Source organism: Humulus lupulus, chromosome 2 (assembly GCF_963169125.1).
Source record: "Humulus lupulus chromosome 2, drHumLupu1.1, whole genome shotgun sequence".
Classification (NCBI taxonomy): domain Eukaryota; kingdom Viridiplantae; phylum Streptophyta; class Magnoliopsida; order Rosales; family Cannabaceae; genus Humulus; species Humulus lupulus.
This window is the reverse complement of record NC_084794.1, coordinates 275,537,410-275,558,605: the sequence shown is the minus strand read 5'-3', so window position 1 is coordinate 275,558,605 and position 21,196 is coordinate 275,537,410. Positions and strand designations below refer to the sequence as shown.

General features: G+C 36.8%; 1 pseudogene; it reads right to left on the bottom strand.

The window, feature by feature from the left end:
* Positions 1–6,438: 6,438 nt before the first annotated feature.
* LOC133815517 (uncharacterized) lies at positions 6,439–16,801 on the bottom strand (annotated as a pseudogene).
* Positions 16,802–21,196: the final 4,395 nt, after the last annotated feature.

Below are 21,196 nucleotides of genomic sequence, written 5' to 3'. Positions count from 1 at the left end.
AAGTTAAGAATCTAAGTGAACAAGGAAGAAAAGCGACATACCCACGCGCTGGAAATCCAGCACCAATGTGGGGTTCTTCTCCGAGAGGAACCCAAATGTCATAAACCAATAATGTCTGACTTCCGGGGGGTGCTTTCAAGTGTTGAATGGAGCCAGATGGTTACTGCGGGATTTCAGTCTGTAAAATCCATCCCGGGTCTTGTCCTTAGAGTTAAGTTGTGGCTCAATCTTGTAAAAATACAGTACCTCTACGGGGGTAGGCATCAGGATCTCCTTCGATGCGCCATCCAGAGAGCAACTTGTACACTTGAGGCAGAAGTTGGAACGGTGTGATCCCCACGAACTTAAGGAACTGCGCAAAGTAATTATAGAGCGGGATAGTAGCTCCCGCACTGATGTGGCCTATACTCCAGGCCCCAAAATCGCCCACACCGGTATGGGCCTTCTCCTCCTTCTGGGCCAGTCAGTTGTAGAAGAGCCCTGGAGTCGACTCCACTCCCAGGTGTTTCTCCAGAGTGTCCAACATTCGATAGTTCCAGAACTCTTCTCCCTATCCATTTCCCATGTATTGTCTGTGGGAAGTTTGTGTCCTTCTAGGACTATGGGGTCCGATTGAATGAAATCTTCCAGATGATGAGTGACACCACGACTCATGATCAGGGACCTGGAAGCGACAAAGAAAACAACAACCAAGCAGTTAGCACCAAAACCGAAGAAAATTGGTTAAGGTACATGGGTTCTCCTAAAACTGCTTGGAGAAGTCCCCTCCGGACCTAGATCCGAGAACAATAAGGATTCCAAGATCTTTAGTTGGGAACTAAAAGTCAGAAGTTTTTCTAACTCTCCCAAATCAATCTTGGGACGTTTGAATTGATTCTAGACAACTAGACAAGAATTATTGCCTAGAAATCTACAATTCAGACCTGCACTATCCTACCTAGGATCACCCTACAAGGTGGTCATGACCCTAACAGTTTAATGGTTGTAGGAATAACATTACAGTAAAAAAGAATAAACAGAGAAAGAAAAACGACCATAAAACTTACTGAGAGGTGCTGGGTTTGAAATTTGTAAAGTATCAGGCGACAAAGTCAGCATAATCTCGTCTACTGGTTGAATCGGGACTAAACCATCTGATGGTTGAACGGAAAGAGGTCTAGTCGGAAACAAACGAGTACGTAAATGAACTAATCGCCGAAAAAGCTCATCGAGAAATTGGGAAATAAAAAGCTCTTTTTTCTTCTCTGAATATATAGAATGTGTAAAGTTTGAAATGAAACTACCGAGGTATTTATAGGGCAAAAATCCACTGTGGAATCCAACAGTTCATAATGGGGATCCCAAGACAAAACTCATCCAACGGTCTCGGATGACGCAGAGGCTTTAATTAGCCCAATCGAACACCAGATCGTGGATTCGTCAATCAACGATCCACACCTACCTGATCCAACGATCTATGTTGAAAATCTCAAGGCTATCCCTATCCAACGGTCGCAGATGGTGCAGAGGCATTAAACAACCCACTCGAGTACCCTATCAACTTTGCATGTGCAGGCGGAATGCCTAAAAAATTACGCTGACACCCATCGAACACTTGGACAATCAAAAGATTTTTTCCAGATCTGGGAGGCGCAAGTGGTACAGATGCACCAGCGACTTGAAGACATGTGTGTGAAACATTGTGAATTCGAAAGGATGGGGATTGCCCAAGTGGCCCCCAAGTAAATGAACCTGACTTCTGAGAAACTATCCGGAAAATTTGGATTCGATCCAATAGCGTAAGGAAAGTCTCCACCATGCAAACACGGATGAAGACTTGGGAGGTAAATGTTATCCCCGTTTTCCCCTAGGACACGTGGCATGACATAATGAGTCCATGAGCTCCCTCAAAGAGATCCAGGCCCATCCTTAGCCCGATGAACAAGGAAGAAGAAAGTCCTAATGGCCCAATCGTCAATGAGCCCAACAACGTTCGATGGGCGCGACCATAACAAGGGAATCGAGACCAAGATGCATGCCCAACTCATCTTCCCTGTCCCAACCTACCCGTATCCTCTGGGATGCAAATAGAGGTGGCCAACTCACTAGTCTGTGGATAAACCTTGTCACGGATGAACCCATCCTGGTGAGCGAACTAAGACTCCGGTAAATGAACCGGGACATTAGTAACGGAACCCAGACCAGGCGTCCAGATAGGGCAAGTTTGATCTTCCCTGATACTGACATGTCCCCAAGAAACGTGAAAGTTGGTCTCCTCAACTAACCTGAGGAAGAGGTTACGCACGGAATGTACGCTGCTCCTAGAAAACAGTACTGCCACTGTAACGCCCCACATCACTATGGCTGCTTCCTGGAATGATGATTGGCCCTACAAACCAACACGAGTCTTTCCAGCGTGCTTTGTCCTCACTCACACGCTTCCTGGAAAAAATTCCCAGGAGGTCACCCATCTTGAGATTACTCCAAGTCAAGCACGCTTAACTTTGGAGTTCTCAAGTGATGGGCTACCGAAAAGAAGATGCATCTTTTTGATATAGGTAGTACCCATCAATCCATTTAAGCCCTCTTCAACTATGTAGTCCCATACCTACACAGTCTTAGAATCATCAAACTTGACCTTCCCCAGGCGGTGTGGGATTGCACAGCTTTACCCGGTCTTTCCCCTTACGGATCACGGGATTCTGACTGTCACAATCACCCCCCTTACGGGCCCGACGTCCCCTACGACCACACTTCCGGCTGGGTCAAGGCTCTGATACCATTTGTAACGCCCCACGACACTATGGCTGCTTCCTGGAATGACGACTGGCCCTACAAACCAACATGAGTCTTTCCAGCGTGATTTGTCCTCACTCGCACACTTCCTGGGAAAACTTCCTAGGAGGTCACCTATCTTGAGATTACTCCAGGTCAAGCACGCTTAACCTTGGAGTTCTCAAGTGATGGGCTACCGAAAAAAGATGCATCTTGTTGATATAGGTAGTACCCATCAATCCATTTAAACCCACTTCAACTACGTAGTCCCATACCTACACAGTCTTAGAATCATCACACTTGACCTTCCCCAGGCGACGTGGGATTGTACAACTTTACCTGGTCTTTCCCCTTACAGATTATGGGATTCTGACAGTCACAACCACTACTCTGACAGATCCTATCCCCATGATCCCCTTAGACGCTCACACGGACCAGTCTGAACTTACATACTATTGGCAGCTGTAAGGCTTGGCCATGCCCAAGCCGGCCCAATGGCCCTTGATTACTATGTTTTATTAAGCAACATTCTTTGTATTATGTCTCCATTAGCGAGCGAACCATGATTACATCCCTATTGGGCCCGGATTAGTCCGGCCCAAGCCCATTGCACCTGAGTGTCTATAAATTGGACCAGTTGTGCACTGTGGTGGGGATCCGAGATTTTCTCTTCTAAGCAATTACTCTGCTCAAACTCCTAGAAAACTCCATTGTCAAAAGCTCTCTAAAACCTAATACAATAGACTCGTAGACTAAGACTCATTCACGCCCCAACCACGTAAAAACTCTGCTTGTTTATCTTTGATCCTGTCTTTCTAGCTCTTATTTCTCAATATATTTCTAGTTTCCAAAAAACTCAGTAAACACTATAAAACATGATAATTCACTCAATATATTTTTATATATTAACATAATTATGTCTCAATGTAAATTCACATAATTTGTCAACATATGTCTACCATATTAACATGCCTTTTGAATCATATAATTAATTCTAAGTATATCACAAATATCATACAATAATTCTCATATCCACATATTGATATAATCTATTGATTCACAACATCAATATATAGTCCTGTCAAAACTACCAAATTATCATGCTTTATAAAATCTCAAAACATAATTTTCATGTCAATGTAATATTATCTCACCTATAGCATATACATATAAGTTTTATAGTCCCCATATTATGAAAATCATGTCAAAAGTTCACTTCTAAGGATCACACATTAACTTTCACAATATAATGTGTCAACTATGTCACAACGTATCTCATATTGTGTTAACATGTTAACAACTACACACTTATTCATATAAGTTTCCTGATTTCTATCACTGCATGAGAGCCACTAGATCTTCTAAGAGAAACAAATAAGAATATTACCTTATCTTACCATCTTTTCACAAGATCTCTATGATTTCTCCTTCCATTGAAACAAAGAAGGGTTCTAAGCATTTGATTGTTAGAGATATTTGTATTGTCTCAATGGAAAATAAGAAATACTATTACATCTCTATCCAAAATAATACAAAGACACAATGATTGATTAAATAGGATTACAACTCAATACTCAAAATACAAATAGATATAGAAAATAAATAGAAGAAGAGAATGATAAGGACTACAACTCTAAAACAAAAGATACAAATAAATATGTAAAGATAAAATAGAAGAATAGAAGATAAAAACAATGGTAGAAGAAATAATAAGAACAAAAAAGTAAAAAACTCTCACTCACACAACCAACGTGAAGAGCATTGGGGATCACCAACTTGAACAAGGTTTACAACCTTTGCCAAAAAGCTTATTTCCCCATATCTCAAGCTCTAAGGGATTCTCTCAATATTGGAAATAGTTCTCTGGAACAATAAAGCATTTTGGTGTATTTCTAGCTAAGTGCACTAGTGGATAGAAATAGAAATGTCTTACAAGTGAGCATTGTGCTTCTATTTATAGAGTTTTGAGACACCCCTTGAGTTTCAAATTCCACCAACCGCCATGGCTATTACCAATAATTAATTGGATGTTTATGGACTTAAAAAGAAGTTTGGGGAGTTACTTGAGGTGTTAGAACCGTTTAAAGTGGAAAAAAGGTTGAAAATTGGCTGAACACATTTCTGGACAGCCACTTGCATGCCTGACCGCGGCTGTGGCTCGTTGTCCCCCAGGCCGTAGCCACCAATGCTCTTGGCTGCGGCCACAAGCCATTTTCAGCTCAAAAATATCATTTTTTCAAAATGTCCCAAATCATTTCCCACGTGATTTTGTAACCTCCAAACACCTAATGAGAGTTAAAAACATGTCTGCAACAACCATATTTCATAATAGCTTTGTGAAATCCAATCTCAAATGTGTAACATACAATCTACACATTATTGGGTAATATTTGGGAGTTACAAATTTGTAACTGATTTTGTAACTCCAAAATATGTCACGTTTTTTCACACACATGTATCTAATTTTGTGAGTCTCAATAATATATTACAATGTGTGACAAATCACATTTTGTCACATTATTTAATCTAACATTATATTAGCATATTGAGTTTTCTTGCTGAGCTTCGGCTCACGGGTGCTATGTGGTGCAGGTAAAGGCAAACGAAAGTTGTAACATCCTTGAGTTGGAGAGCTTAGGTGACGATGTGTTTATATGCGGCTGCTCGACCGCCACGGCCGAGGGTTTCTATTGTAACTAACCTTTAAAATATATTTTGGGATCCCAATGTATATAGTATACGTTTTAGTGAAACGTTGTATCTTTGACCAAACTTTTTAACCCTAAACCGTTAATAACATTTAGTTACACAATTATGTCCAAATGGCTCGGTTAGCGAGTTTAGCACTGTTTAAAATGCACAACGTAACGGTCCCTAGGTAGTAGGGCTTTAGAGTGATGGACAAATCTATACAAAATGAAAGCATGGTATATCTTCCACAAGAAATAATGAATACATACAATAATTGAATTCAGAAAAATAACCATTAAATTGAGATATATCAATTTTGCAATTTCGATATTTATGAAAAAATCCTAAAATTTTAATTACAAAATTCTTCATCAATATGTAACGAAATTAATCATATAATATATGAAGAGAAAGGTAATTTTGAGATAAATCTAAACCCTAATATTTTAGGATCTAACTATAAAAATTTTGGCATAAAATAATAACGAAAATCACTTAGGGTTTATCAATGATTAATCTCAATTTAGGTTAAACAAAAAAAATTATAGGTCCTAAATCGTATACAATTGGCAATCTAATACCACATGTTAGATATTCATACATCTTATCAATAATTTTGCATACACCTTAGAACACAATAAACAATTAAAGAATATAGTAAACATACATGATTCAACCATGGAGAAAACGTGAATTGTTAGTGTTATACTAACCTACTAAGCCTTCCTCCCTTGGACCTTTATTTCTGAAGCAGATTGTCATGCTACACAATAGCGATGGGACTATTCGTATATATAGAGTTAGGGAGGGGACTTAGCTTATATTAACCTAGTTGGACTGTGCCTCCTCATCAAAGGCTTTAGTTAACTAGAAAGCTCACACTTCTGCCTCAATTAGACTACTATAGATACTAAGCTCATAAACAAGAGATCACTAAAATTAAATGGGATAGATCCGCAAAGAACTATTTATCAACCCATATTTTATAAAACATTAAAATAAATAATGTAAGCCCAAATAAAAGTCCAACATTGTTTTGGGCCAAAATAATGGGCCAGGAATTCAGTATGTTAGAATTTCCTTTAACATTCTCTGAGTACCAATCTGGGAAAACTCTTCTTCTATGACTCCAGTCTCCTAATTTTTAAAATAAAACTTTATTAATAAAAAATAGTACGTAACACTAACATTAATACTTATATAATAATGACCTGAAATTTGCTCATGTAATAATCGTCGCCATAGGTAGCTCTGATGGTGGGAAGGGGTTTTCTACTAAGGTTCCTTGGATTAAACAGCGTGCTCATATTTACCAAAGCCTTGACTGGATTAGGGCAAAAGAGACAAAGGTACCAGGCGATTAGTGCGCCCCACTCATGGTTTACCATGAATACCCTTTCCTCATTGGCGGCTATGGCGCCCAAAAGCCCAATTAGGTCGCCGGCGATATCAAGGCGCGTGTAGTTAGCTGGAGACTCGGGGGCGTCTAATTCGCCGTAGCTGCGAAGGTCAGAGGCCACAACTTGGCAGCCGAGCGAAGCTAGAGCTACGATCTTGTTGGGAATTATGCCCTGAAAGCATATATAGTAGACATTGTTTTATGAAATAAATAAATGAATTTAATTTGTTATGCATATATTTTATGGACTATATTATTCTTTGATAATATTATGTAAATATCAGAAAAAATTCCTAAGTTCAAATATGTGATCTCAAACACGTATTGGTACAGGAGGATTGTGTTTGAGAAAAATAAACTTGAATAGTTCGCAGTAAAATAAAGTTATGGAATCTTTAAATTAATTACTGCAAGTACGGTCCACTAGTATTATGAATACATGCGATCTAGATCCGGATCACTAGTGTGGTAGGAAACTTTAGTGGATGTGCTTTATATATTAGAGAATATATAGAACTGAACCAGATATGCTTATTAATACTTAGTTAAATACCGTTTCAAAGTATTAATTAAATATATCAACTGATGATCATATACAAATAGATCTACATCCTGAAGTTACTATGAACTCCTGTTTATGTTATATGAGATCTTTGATTCACTCGTTAGGGTCTGTCAGAATTATCAGGCTAAAAACTTTTTTTTTGGGAACTCATTAATGTAGATGGTTGGGGACATAGTATACAGATATGGAATCTATGCCTTCTCACAAGAGATTGAATGATGGTTCTCTTAAGGGTTGACTTTTGGGACTCAAAGTTTTTTGAGCTCAAATTCATAATTTAGTTATGAATTAACCTTCACTAGTAAAGTCAATGGTACTTAAGGAAATAAGAGATAATTAAAAGGGTGAAACGGTAATTTTATTCCCGATTAATTATGAACCATTATTAGAAGGTCAATTTGTATGCAATGATTATTTCAATGGACGCTTTATAATTATAAAGTATTCAATAAATGAAATGTCTATAATTACAAGAGTGCAGTCTCATATTTATAGTGGAATAATCATGAGATTAATAAATTAAGATTATTTAATTAAATAGTTTAATTAATAATCTCAAATTTATTGGAGCTTAGAATTATAGGTCCATAGGTCCCCATAGCGGCTCTATAAATACTATTCGAGGTAAGAGTTGATATGAAGGGAAAAATAGTTTAAAGACATATTTAAGAAGAAATTTGTTCTTTAGGCCAAATATGCAATTATATGATAATAGTGATTAATTAATTAATTACAAATTAGTTGTAGTTAACAAAATTAATTAATATTTAATTAATTACAAATTAGTTGCGTTAAAATTAGTTGAAAAATTCTGTAAGGCTCGAGCCCCAAAGTTCAAGCCTCACCCAGCCACACAGCTGCGTGCCCAGCCCCTACGTGCTGCCTACCTAGTGCGCCCTGCGCACCTCGCCCAGCCGAGTGCCCACGCCCCTATGCACCACGCTAGTCGTGCGCTCCAGCACACCCCTGCGCCTGCATCAGCCGCGCGCCTAGTGCGCTCCTACGCCTGCGTCAACCGTGCACCCCTACGCCTCGCCCAGACACGCACCTCTGCGTGCCGCACCCACCAGCAGTCTGTCCGCCCCAGCCGCACCTCCCAATTGCCAGCCGCATGCCCCTTGCTGAGCCACCATATGCAGCCACCCCTGAGGTTTTTAAACCCTAGGGCTTGCATCCAAAAAATTATCCATTTAAATTATGGGCTTAATTAATTTAGCCCATAATTAAAATTGTTTTATTTTGAATTAATTGTATGAGCCCAAATTCAAAATTGGACCTAATAACTTATCGGTCATTAAAGCTAAGTTAATTATTCTTAAAATTTGTTTAAGATAATTAAAAGTTATTTTAATTCAAAATTAAATGGATAAGTGGCTTAATGAATCAAGACTACTTATGAAAGCCCAAAGTTAAAGATAGAGATCTCTTTAGGTCTTATTTAGTTTTTTACATTTTTTGTGTATATTTTTGCAAGTGTTGTAATTTTTCTAGAAATACCCGAGACACCCGGCCCACATTTATTTTTTTAAATGTTTGAATGTGATTAAATTGTTTAATACTTTATCATGTATTTTTTGACATGCCATACATATAACCCACACAGTATTTAAAATTGTGCATGCATCTCATATGAGTAGAAACATGCCTTAGGATTGTCCTATGTGATTATATGCTGGACCATATAACAATAAATCTAGTTTTTAACTAGTTCAAGAGCGGAAATAGATTTTAAAAGTTGTTTAATTTCTAGTATTTAATAAAATTGTTTTATAAAATTATGAATGATATTCTTAGTAATTATAGCAAAATAAAATTGAATTAATTAGGGCATAATTCTATAATTTTATTTTTGCTTAATTTGATTAGTAATTATTAGAATATCATTTGGTAAAAATAGATCACTTTATTTTTACAACCAACTAAAAAGCATATGATGTTTTGAGAAAACACATATTCTAAAATAGTGAGTGAGAGAGGGAGTTATGACAATAACTCCCATGGTCTCCATTATTAGTTAGCACCGAGGTAGCATGAAGAGGGCCTCGCGGCACCATTGCTTGTGTCCCCCTAAGAAAGGCTTCCGACTATGTTATTCTCAAGGCAAACTTCTTTTTCAAGAATAGGATTTAATAATTTATTTCAAGTTTGACTGACCCTAAGGCACACTCTTGAGTTAAGTCATTGATCTAAAATAATGGGGTACACTCACAAGGTACATTAGGATTTTCGAGCGGACTAGTGTATTCTTGAGCAAACAAGCGCTTGTTTATTAGTCAAAAGAGAAATATTGATTTAAGTTTTCACTTATAAATTTGAGAACTTGTCTCAAAATTAATTTGGAATTAGTTTGACCTACCCTAAGGCTGGTCCATTAATGTTCAAATTATTAATCGTGGAATTAGTAATTATTTTTTAAGTGTTCTTTAGTTGTTGCATTCATGCATCACGTTTACTATTCCGAAAATAACTGATATTTATTATATGCATAAATTCATTTTGTTTATTTATTTATTTTCAGCAATTATATCTAGCTCAAATCCTGTATCTTCTTTACTTGCCAATGAAAAGTTGACTGGTGAAAACTACATGAAATGGAAATCAAACTTGAACATTGTATTAATATGTGAGAAGCCTAAAAAGTCATCCAAAAGCAAAGAGAACAAGAACACTAAAACCTCCAAAAAGAAGACCCCAAAAGGGACTTGCTTTCACTGTGGAGAAGATTGTCATTGGAAGAGAAACTGTCCAAAGTATATCGCTGACCTCAAAGAGAAAAAGAAAGGTAAATTTGATTTACTTGTGCTAGAAGCTTGTTTAGTGGAAGAAAAATCCTTATCCTGGATAGTAGATTCAGGAGCCACTAACCATGTTTGCTTTTCTCTTCAGATTCTTAGTTCAACGAGGAAGCTTGCTGATGGAGAGGTGACTATGAGGGTAGGCAGTGGTCAGATTGTCTCTGCAACAGCAGTTGGAACAACCCGTTTGGAATTTGAGAAGAATAAATTTCTTGTTTTAGACAATGTTTATTATATTCCTGGATTTTCTAGAAACTTAATTTATGTTTCTATGTTGCATGAACAAAATTTTAAAATCTCTTTTAATGATAATTCGATTGTTATTTCACAATATGGTTTTAAGATATGTTCTGCAAAATCTATCGATGGGCTTTATAAACTGCAAGCTAAAGAGAAATCTGTTAATAATTCTGAATTATTTAAAATAGCTAGTCCTAGATCTATTAAACGACAAAAGACTGATTTTGATAGTGAAACATATCTGTGACACTTGAGATTGGGCCATATTGGTATAGACAGAATAAATAGGCTTGTAAAGGATGGTCCTTTAAGAGAACTATCTATTGGATCTCTCCCTATTTTTGAATCCTGTCTAGAAGGCAAAATGACCAAGAGACATTTCTCTGCTGAAGTGGTTCCGTGGCTCTTGAACCTTTAGCAGAACCACTTCAGCTAGTACATAAGGATGTTTGCGGTCCACTTAATGTACAAGCAAGAGGCGGTTATGAATACTTCGTCACTTTTATTAATGATTATTCAAGATATGGTTACCTATACTTAATGCAAAGAAAATCTGAAACTTTTGGAAAGTTCAAAGAAATTCAAGCAGAAGCTGAAAAGCAATTAGGTAAATCACTAAAAGCTCTTCGATCTGATCGAGGAGGAGAGTACTTGGATTTTGAATTCAAGGACCATCTACGTGAGCATGGCATTCAATCCCAACTCACAGCACCTGGAACACCACAGCAAAATGGTGTTTTAGAAAGACGGAACAGAACGTTATTAGATATGGTTAGATCAATGATGAGTTTCTCATCATTACCACTGTCATTCTAGGGCTATGCGATTCAATGTGCTCTATACATATTAAATGTTGTTCCATCTAAGTCTATCCAAAAGACACCCATAGAATTATGGAATGGTTGTAAACCTAGTTTACACCATTTTCGAATTTGGGGGTGTCCTACACACGTGCTTAAAGGAAAGACCGGGAAGTTGGAATCATGCTCTGAAGTGTGCATGTTTGTGGGATATTCTAAAGATACCAGAGGTGGAATTTTCTATAGTTCAAAAGAAAATAAAACATTTGTATCGACAAATGCAACTTTTCTTGAACATGACTATGTTAATAACCACAAACCTCGCAGTAAGGTTGTTCTGGAGGAGATAGTCTCGAAAGAAGTTGCAAAGTCAACAGCAAAAACCAATGAAAAACGTCAAGAGGAAACTGCTAGTTCTAGTCAGAATAGTAGAGAACCTTGTCGTAGAGGGAGGGTTAGTAAGCAACCCACACGCTGTGAAAACGAAGTTCAAATGCTTGTGTCTGACACAAACAAAGACGATCCATTGACATTAAAGATGCAATGAATGATTCTGACAAGGACAAATGGCAAGAAGCCATGAACCAAGAAATGGAATCGATGTATTCCAATTCTGTCTGGGTTCTTGAAGATCCACCTGAGAATATCAAACCCATTGGTTGCAAGTGGATATTCAAGAAGAAAAGAGGAGCGGATGGGAAAGTAGAGACTTTCAAAGCAAGGCTTGTAGCCAAACGTTACACACAGAAAGAAGGGGTTGACTATGAAGAAAATTTTTCTCCTGTAGCCATGCTAAAATCCATTCGTATACTCTTGTCCATAGCTGCGTGCATGGATTATGAGATTTGGCAAATGGATGTCAAAGCAACTTTTCTGAATGGTTACCTTGACGAAACCATTTACATGTCTCAACCAAAAGGGTTCGAATTAAAAGGTCAAGAGAAAAAGGTTTGCAAGCTTCTTAGGTCCATTTATGGACTCAAACAAGCTTCTAGATCTTGGAATCTTAGATTTGATGACACAATTAAAACGTGTGGTTTTGAACAAAACATTGACGAACAGTGTGTCTATAAACAAATCAAAGATGGTGTAGTAGTATTCCTTGTTCTTTATGTTGATGATATATTACTGATTGGAAATGACGTAACATCATTATCAAAAGTACAGAACTGGTTAGCTGAATAATTCCAAATGAAAGATTTGGGAGAAGCCAAGTATGTTCTGGGCATTAAGATTCTTAGAGATAGACAGAACAAAACTTTGGCATTGTCTCAAGCAACTTATATTGATAAGGTGCTAGAACGCTTTAATATGCAAAACTCCAAAAAGGGTGATATGCCAACCCGTTCTGGAGTATTCCTTTCCAAGGAGCAGTGTCCCAAAACACCTCAGGAAGAGGAAGACATGAGACAACATCCCTATGCCTCAATAGTAGGCAGTCTACTGTACGCCATGTTGTGTACAAGACCTGACATTTATTATACAGTAGGGATAGTTAGCCGTTATCAATCCAATCCTGGATTGAGTCATTGGACTACAGTGAAGAATATTCTCAAGTATCTTAGAAATACTAGAGATTATATGCTTGTATATTCAGGTGGAGACCTGAACCCCACTGGTTACACTGATTCTGATTTTCAATCAGACAGAGATAGTCGGAAATCGACTTCTGGATCAGTGTTTACTCTTGGAGGGGGAGCGGTAGTCTGGTGAAGTATTAAACAAACCAGCATTGTAGACTCCACCATGGAAACCGAGTATATAGCAGCTTGTGAAGCAGCTAAGGAGGCTGTGTGGCTCAAAAAGTTCTATTCCGATCTGGAAGTTGTACCAGATGTGGATAAGCCACTAGTCCTATATTGTGACAACAATGGGGCGGTAGCTAACTCAAAGGAACTACAAAGTCACAAGAGGGGAAAGCACATCAAGAGGAAATATCACTTGCTAAGAGAGATAGTTCATCGAGGAGATGTTGCAGTTATGAAGATAGCTTCAGAGCATAATCTTGCAGATCCTTTCACAAAGACTTTATCCATAAAATCTTTTAAGGAGCATGTAAGAAACATGGGAATGAGAGAGATGCATCATTTGCTTTAGGGCAAGTGGGAGATTGTTGGGAATTGTGCCTTGAAAGCATATGTAGTAGACATTGTTTTATGAAATAAATAAATGAATTGAATTTGTTATGCATATATTTTATGGACTGTATTATTATGTGATAATATTATGTAAATATCAGAAAAAATTCCTAAGTTCATATATGTGATCCCAAACACGTATTGGTACAGGAGGATTGTGTTTGAGATAAATGAACTTGAATAATTCGCAGTAAAATAAAGTTATGGAATCTTTAGATTAATTATTGCAAGTACGGTCCACTAGTATTATGAATACATGTGATCTAGATTCGGGTCACTAGTGTGGTAGGACACTTTAGTGGAGGTGCTTTATATATTAGAGAATATATAAAAACTGGACCAGATATGCTTATTAATACTTAGTTAAATACCATTTCGAAGTATTAATTAAATATATCAACTGATGATCATATACAAATAGATCTTAATCCTACTATGAACTCCTGTTTATGTTATATGAGTTCTTTGATTCACTCGTTAGGGTCTGTCAGAATGATCAGGCTAAAAACTTTTGTTTGGGGAACTCATTAATGTAGATGGCTGGGGACATAGTATACAGATATGGAATCTATGCCTTATCGCAAGAGGTTGAATGATGGTTCTCTTAAGGGTTGACTTTTGGGACTGAAAAGTTATTGAGCTCAAATTCATAATTTAGTTATGAATTAACCTTCACTAGTAAAGTCAATGGTACTTAAGGAAATAAGAGATAATTAAAAGGGTAAAACAGTAATTTTATTCCCGATTAATTATGAACCATTATTAGAAGGTCAATTTGTATGCAGTGATTATATCAATGGACACTTTATAATTATAAAGTACTCAGTAAATGAAATGTCTATAATTACAAGAGTGCAGTCTCATATTTATAGTGGAATAATCATGAGATTAATAAATTAAGATTATTTAATTAAAGAGTTTAATTAATAATCTCAAATTTATTGGAGCTTGGAATTATAGGTCCATAGGTCCCCATATCGGCTCTATAAACACTATTCGAGGTAAGAGTTGATACGAAGAGAAAAATAGTTTAAAGACATATTTAAGAAGAAATTTGTTCTTTAGGCCAAATATGCAATTATATGATAATATTGATTAATTAATTAATTACAAATTAGTTGTAGTTAATAAAATTAATTAATATTTAATTATTGTATAATTTTTGAAATTATATTAAATATGTTATACCCAGATTTCGAGCCATGATAAATGTGACCTCTAAAGCTGGATTCGCAGCGAATGAACTCGTAAAGTCTGAAGTATGTTTCAAGACTAGACATCGAGCCTGCAAAGCTGAGACGACTTCGAATATGGTAGCCTTGAAATCCACACGATCTCGAAGGGGTGCTCCCGAGATGCATCTACCCTCAGGGATGACCTCGGATCAGGGGTTCCGAGCCTGACGCGCGTACGATCTCGAAAGCCATGTGACCTCGGGAGATGTCATTAGCTCGAACGTTGATGAGAGACCTGAGAGAATAAGGCCTTGGAGATATATGATAATAATCTTGAACATCTACAAGTGTTGTCCATAAGAGACGTGGTCTACATTTATTACTGTAAATCCCCTAAAATCATGGGATATTATTTGATTAGTTATACACCCCCTGGTCTTCAAGGGACGTTTCCTTTTATATCGGATTACATGCATTTAAAGCCATTTGATTTATTTGCACAAAAAGAGTAACTACCCAAAATATGTGGGATAGTATTTTGCAATCTTCTCTAGAGAGGTCATGCACCATGGTAAAGGACCGAATTTCTGAATCTTGAGAGAAAACTCTGAAGAATTCATCCTTGAAGAATTTTCAGAGATCATCTTGAGCTTAATAAAAAAGACTCGTGGACTAGGCAGATTTAACTGCTGAACCACGTAAAAAATCGTGTTTTGTATTATCATATTTTTATTGGCCATTACTAGTTATTGTTTACGTGCACTTCTTTCACTATTGACGAAAAATGGCGTCAACAAAATAATTAAATTAATTTTGAAATTTAATTAAATAATCAATTAATTATAATTTTCGAAATTATAATAAATTAAATATTTATTTTCGAAAATAATGGATTTAATTAATTAGTAGAATTAATTGAATATCTTTATTTGAGTGGGAGATAATAATCTGATAAGTTCAAATTGGATTTGAATTGAAAAGATTAATATTTATTCAAATAATTAATTATATTTGATAATTAGTTAAAAAGATATTTAATTTAAATTTGAATTCAAATTTGAATTAGTTATCAGATTGTTAGATCTTATCTGACAAGTAGTTTGAATAAATAATTAAATAAAAATTGAAAACCAATATCCCTAAAAATAAGGATGCTACACGTGCACACACATTAGACTGTGGGCTATTTTCAAGGATACGATTTTTATTTTTATTTATTTAATTTATTAATTAATGGATAATTCAAAAATTAGTTTTTGGATATTTTTATTAATAAAATAATTAATTAATTAAAAAAAAGTAAATTATAAGTTGGTTATAGATTTATTTTTTAAATTTGAATATTTTCTTTTAATTATGATTTATCATAATTAATTCAAATAACCAACTAATCTCAGAAAATTGAGTCTAAGATTCGCTATGTGAAAAATAGAACGATGGTTTTTTCTCCTTGAAAAATAAAGAATTAATTCTTAGGTCTATTTTATTGATCTCAATGTGTTGAGTACGTCAAGTAGAATCACAAATAAACTATCATTCATTCTCTATGTGCCCACACACTTCTTGAGGTGTAGAGAACGCTTTGGAAGATCTTGGTATGAGTACCTGGGAGCAGCTTGGATAGGAAGATCATTCTTATTACGAAAGATAGCAATGACATTCGATAGGCTTCAAGATGTATGATTTATATTTTTAACTTGCTTATGATTAATGTATGTATATTATTGGATCCGTATAATTAAAGATAGTTTAAATATGTTACAAAATTTTTGTTGTATACTGGGCCAACCCCACCACCATTCCGCTGTGTACTAAAAAACTCGTTCTATCAGATCTGGTGTCGCCATGTGTCCCATAGCTCGAGGAACCCGTGCAAGAATAGGATCACCGGGCCTGACCTTTCTCGGCCACGTGTATATTTATTCCATTAGCTTTTACTGTTGTGTGCCGTATGTCCTCTATTTTTCCTCTAGTTTGTTTTGGCACAATTGTTGATTTGTTGAGTGTCCCTCTTGAGTATTTATATATTGGTAGGAACTGAGTTTGTCGAGAAAATTGACTCAGTGAGTCCTGATAAGGACAAAAAAGCAAAAATGAACAACCAAAATATATCGTCAAAGTGAGGGAGATACGAACTATGAGTAAGTTTGGCAAATAAATACACGAATTATCTTAGGTGGGGCAAGACTTTTACATTTTCTTTACCGTTAATTTCAAAATACACAATTGATCTGGACCATCCATTAGTGTTATTGTGGTCTACATCCCATCAAATTATTGTTTTATTAGTTTAAGAACTTATGAAAACAATACATTTTGCTCCAAAAAAAGATAATCGGTGAAAATGACATTTCTTTATTGAAATTATTTTGCACTCTCGTCTAGTTTTGATATTAATTTGCAAAATGATCTCTCTCTAAAATTTTGACTAGTTGTGTGAAGTGTTGGATACCATTTTGTAAAAAATTATCAAAATTAAACCAAAGTGCAAAATAACTTCAAAAAAATTGATTATTTTGTCAAGGGACCCAAAAAAAAAAAATTGTATATATATTTATAGTAAAAACTTTCCATCAAAATTGTTACCACAATTTAATGTCAAAATATTTGACAATTTAATTAGGATATGAATTTGGGTAACGAGTTTTAATGTTGACCACATAAATGAAGATTATGTTCAATTATTCATAGTGTTGTTTGTGATTTCATCATTGGACACGTGGCGGTTATTAAAGAAGTAATTAGTCTCATTGGGAGATAATAAAGCTTTGTAGATCTTATCCATAACTTCTCGGAGTGTAATCTCCTCCCAGCAAGCCATGACCCATTTTCTGACGTGGATGTCTCCAAGTGAGGCCATGTCCCGAGGACCACATTAGTGATCCTCCCATTTTCTTGAAGCGATAGTCCTCCAGGTCTAGTAATTTTGTCCTCGGGTACTGTAGCCTTGGGCCACCACAAGATTATCTAACAACTTTTTAGGTGCCTCGAGTAGTGGTGTCAATTTTGTACACTCGACAATTGATATTTCCCACAACGCCGTCTGACACAGGAAAACGTGCAGTCGCATTCTGATAGTGTCAGAAGTGTGCCTCCCGTAAAGTTGGTGGGATGCATCATACGAATTGGGTCCCGTGCGATACACACGGGCCCACAGTCTTAATTAGAATATTTGGAAGGGCTGAATAGAAATTAACTTCCCAAACAATTGATGAATATTTGTAATAAATGATACTAATGACCTCAACCTTTGTAAATAGGGCTAGGACACCATTGTAAAAGGGTTCACAACTTTTATACCCAGAGCAATATATACGCTACTTGAGAAAACCTCCATTGATGCTTGCCATTTCAAGCTTCAAGAATACTAATATACTAAAGGCTCGTGGACTAGAGTTGTTTTATAATCTGAACCACGTAAAATCTCGGTGTTGATCTTCTTTATGCTCTTTAAATTTTGTTATTAAGTCGAAAAAGGCAGTCAACATATAGTGTTGGCCATATTTAGAAAATTGATTTTAAGAGTCCTTTCGTATAAGGAGTTCAAAATTTTCAAATTACTAAGAAATTTGATCAGGGTTATTTGATAATTTACAAATTTATATCACCGTGTTTAGTTTTGCACTAAAATGTTATATTTGATTCCTAAAAATATCAATTTTTGTGTTTGGTTGTCCATAAAAACTTGTTAATTTTTATAAAATTATTATAATAATATATAGTCAAATTATAAAGAGCAAATGTGATTTTTTTTAAAAATTGCAAACTTTTTTCTTAGATTTCAATTTATAAAAATTTACTAATGAAACAAATTTTTACAAAATAAAAAATATATATAATTATTAAAATAAAATATAATTTTATAAAATACAAAAATACATTTAGTTTTACAATACTATTACATTTCTCATTTCAAAGTATAATAGTAGTATATAATGCTTTACATATTAGTTTCATAAACAAAAATAAACATATTTATCATTTTTAGTTTATTTTATGGGAATTTACTCATTTGGTACCCTATGTTTTTGCAAATTATCATTTTGGTACCCTCTGTTTTCAATAATGCTCATATGGTACCCTGTATTTTAAAATTATACATATTTGTTGATGCCGTTTTTCGTCAACAGATAAAAGAAGAGAGCACGTAAACAATTAAAGACAATAGCTAAAACAAACAAACGAATCAGACACACGGTTTTTACGTGGTTCAGCAGTTAAATCTGCCTAGTCCACGAGTCTCTGTTATTAATCTCAAGATTATCTCTGAACAATTCTTTAGCATGAATTCTCCAGAGTTTTCTCTCAAGGATCAGAATTCCGGTCCCTTACAATGGTGCATGACTTCTCTATTTATAGAGAAGGACGCAGAATACTATCCCACATATTTTGGGTAGTTACCCTTTTGTGAATAAAAATAAATGGCCTTAAATGCCAATAATCAGATATAAAAGGAAACGTTCCCCAAAGATCAGGAAACGCATAACTGACTAAATAATATCCCACGATTTTTGGGAATTTACATCAATAAATGAGGATCATATCCCATATCTACAACACTTGTAGATATTCAAGGTAATCATAGCGTATCTCCAAGGCTTCAGCATCTAAGGTTTCACGTCATTGTGCGAGCCACTGACATTTCCCGAGCTGACATTGCTTTCGAGATGGCATATCGAGCTCGAGATCCCTGCTCCGAAGTTGTTCCTGAAGATGAGGGGCTCACAGAGTTATCCTTCGAGATCGAGATCATTTCGAGGTCACCATATTCGAGGTCTGTACCATACTTTGCAGACTCCGATTTACAATCGTAGAGCATACCCTAACTCCCACGAGACCATTTAATGCGAACTCAGCTTTCGAGGTCATATTTGCTATGGCTCGAAATCTGGGTATAACATTTTGCCCCCTCAAAAGTATTTGTTCGAATCCTAAGAGAAGGAAACTTTTGAACTACTCTTTTCGGGAACCATACCGTCACACTCTTAAAAACGGACACGTGCCAGATGGGTATTGCTCACTTTAGGTACTTGAGTACCTTGGGAACATGCCCACGATCGTTCGTCTGACAGCTTTTCAGCGCCATCTTATCACCGACTCCCCTCCATTCGATCTGTTGAGGATTTTAATCAACGCTCCTGATTAATTCGGTTTTCCCACCTATTTATACAAGACTCCCTCTTCGTCTTCTTCACATTTGCTCATCACAGACCAGAAAAAAGAAAAACACTCCATAAACCTCTTACCAAAGTTTATGCTCATTGCATGTTTTCCAGGCCGAAGAAACAAAAGAATCCAGGTTTGTACGAGTCAGTGAGTTCTTTCCTGCAACCTCTTCTCCACTCGACGATTTCCCTGCACTCCCCATTACTGTGTAAGTACGCCATTTTTGTTGTTCCTTTTATACTGTGCTTGCTGTGTATGTTAGTTTACGTTCTTAGCATGATGCGATAGGAGGGTTTGAACCGATAGGTTTTTAGGTTTTCTGGATTTTCACTCTGGAAGTTCGTCTCTGGTTTATATCCAGATTCGACGTTTGAATGTGGTTTCAACTTTCTGGGTTTTGATTCAACTTTTTGGGTTTTGAAAATTTTAGGCTATGTTTCTTGTACACCAAGTTTTCGGGTAAAAACCCTTATTCTTGACAATTACACGAAACCCGAAAAAGCCCTTTCCTGGCTAACCGCCACCTTTCTTTCCCTTGAACTTCGGGATTTTCAAAAAATCATCCACGTTCTTTTTCTTCCCTGTGGAACACACGCTCTGACCCTTTAGTGAGGGTCAAAATTCTTAGTTTCTTGTCCTTAAATCTCCGAGCTCATTCTGTCGAGCTCGTGATCCTTGCATGCATGGCCCTCACCATTTTTTCTTTCTCGTTAGATGTCACAGAATTCGGAAAGACGGTGGGGGTCACTACGAGCAATTCCTTACGAGCCCAAATCTCCGAGCCCGGAATCGATCTTTGCCCTGAACCAGCGTCGGATTAAAGAATACGAGATCGCACGGGAGCAAGAAGACATTCGAGCCCACTATCGTCGCCAGATAGACGAGGTCATCGAAAAGAAGAGAAGGGTTCTTCGAGAAGCCATCTATCCGGAGCCGAACCCCGGACCTAGGCCAGTTCCCCTCGACCCCGCGTTAAAAGTCACGGTAGCATACCACCCGGGGGAACTTCAGTTTTCCTTAATGGCGGAGCCTTCATCTTCGCAGCCTAGGAGGGAGATGTTTGAAGCCGAATTCTACCAGAGCTCGATTACCACCTCCGACCAGATAACTGACATCCTGGCCATTCATGGCCTTAGATCGTTGGACACACTGAAGTGTCGAGCTCCGACAAGGCATGAACGGAGCTGCTTCGATCCTGGGGGCCGCGATTCTAGTGTGAAATACGCGGCCTGGAGCCAGGAACACCTAAAGGCAGGAGCTTTGCTGCCCCTGAAGTCCTTTTTCAGGGACTTTATCGATTTCGTTGGGTTGGCTCCCTTCCAACTCAACACCAATTCATACAGGGTGCTGTCTGCCCTGAGGTCCTTGTTTCACGAGCAGGGGTGGACAGGACCTTCACCCCAAGAGATTTTATATCTCTTTTGCTTGAAGAGTAATCCCTCCCGAGCTCGGGGAGGAGATGGTTTCTACTAT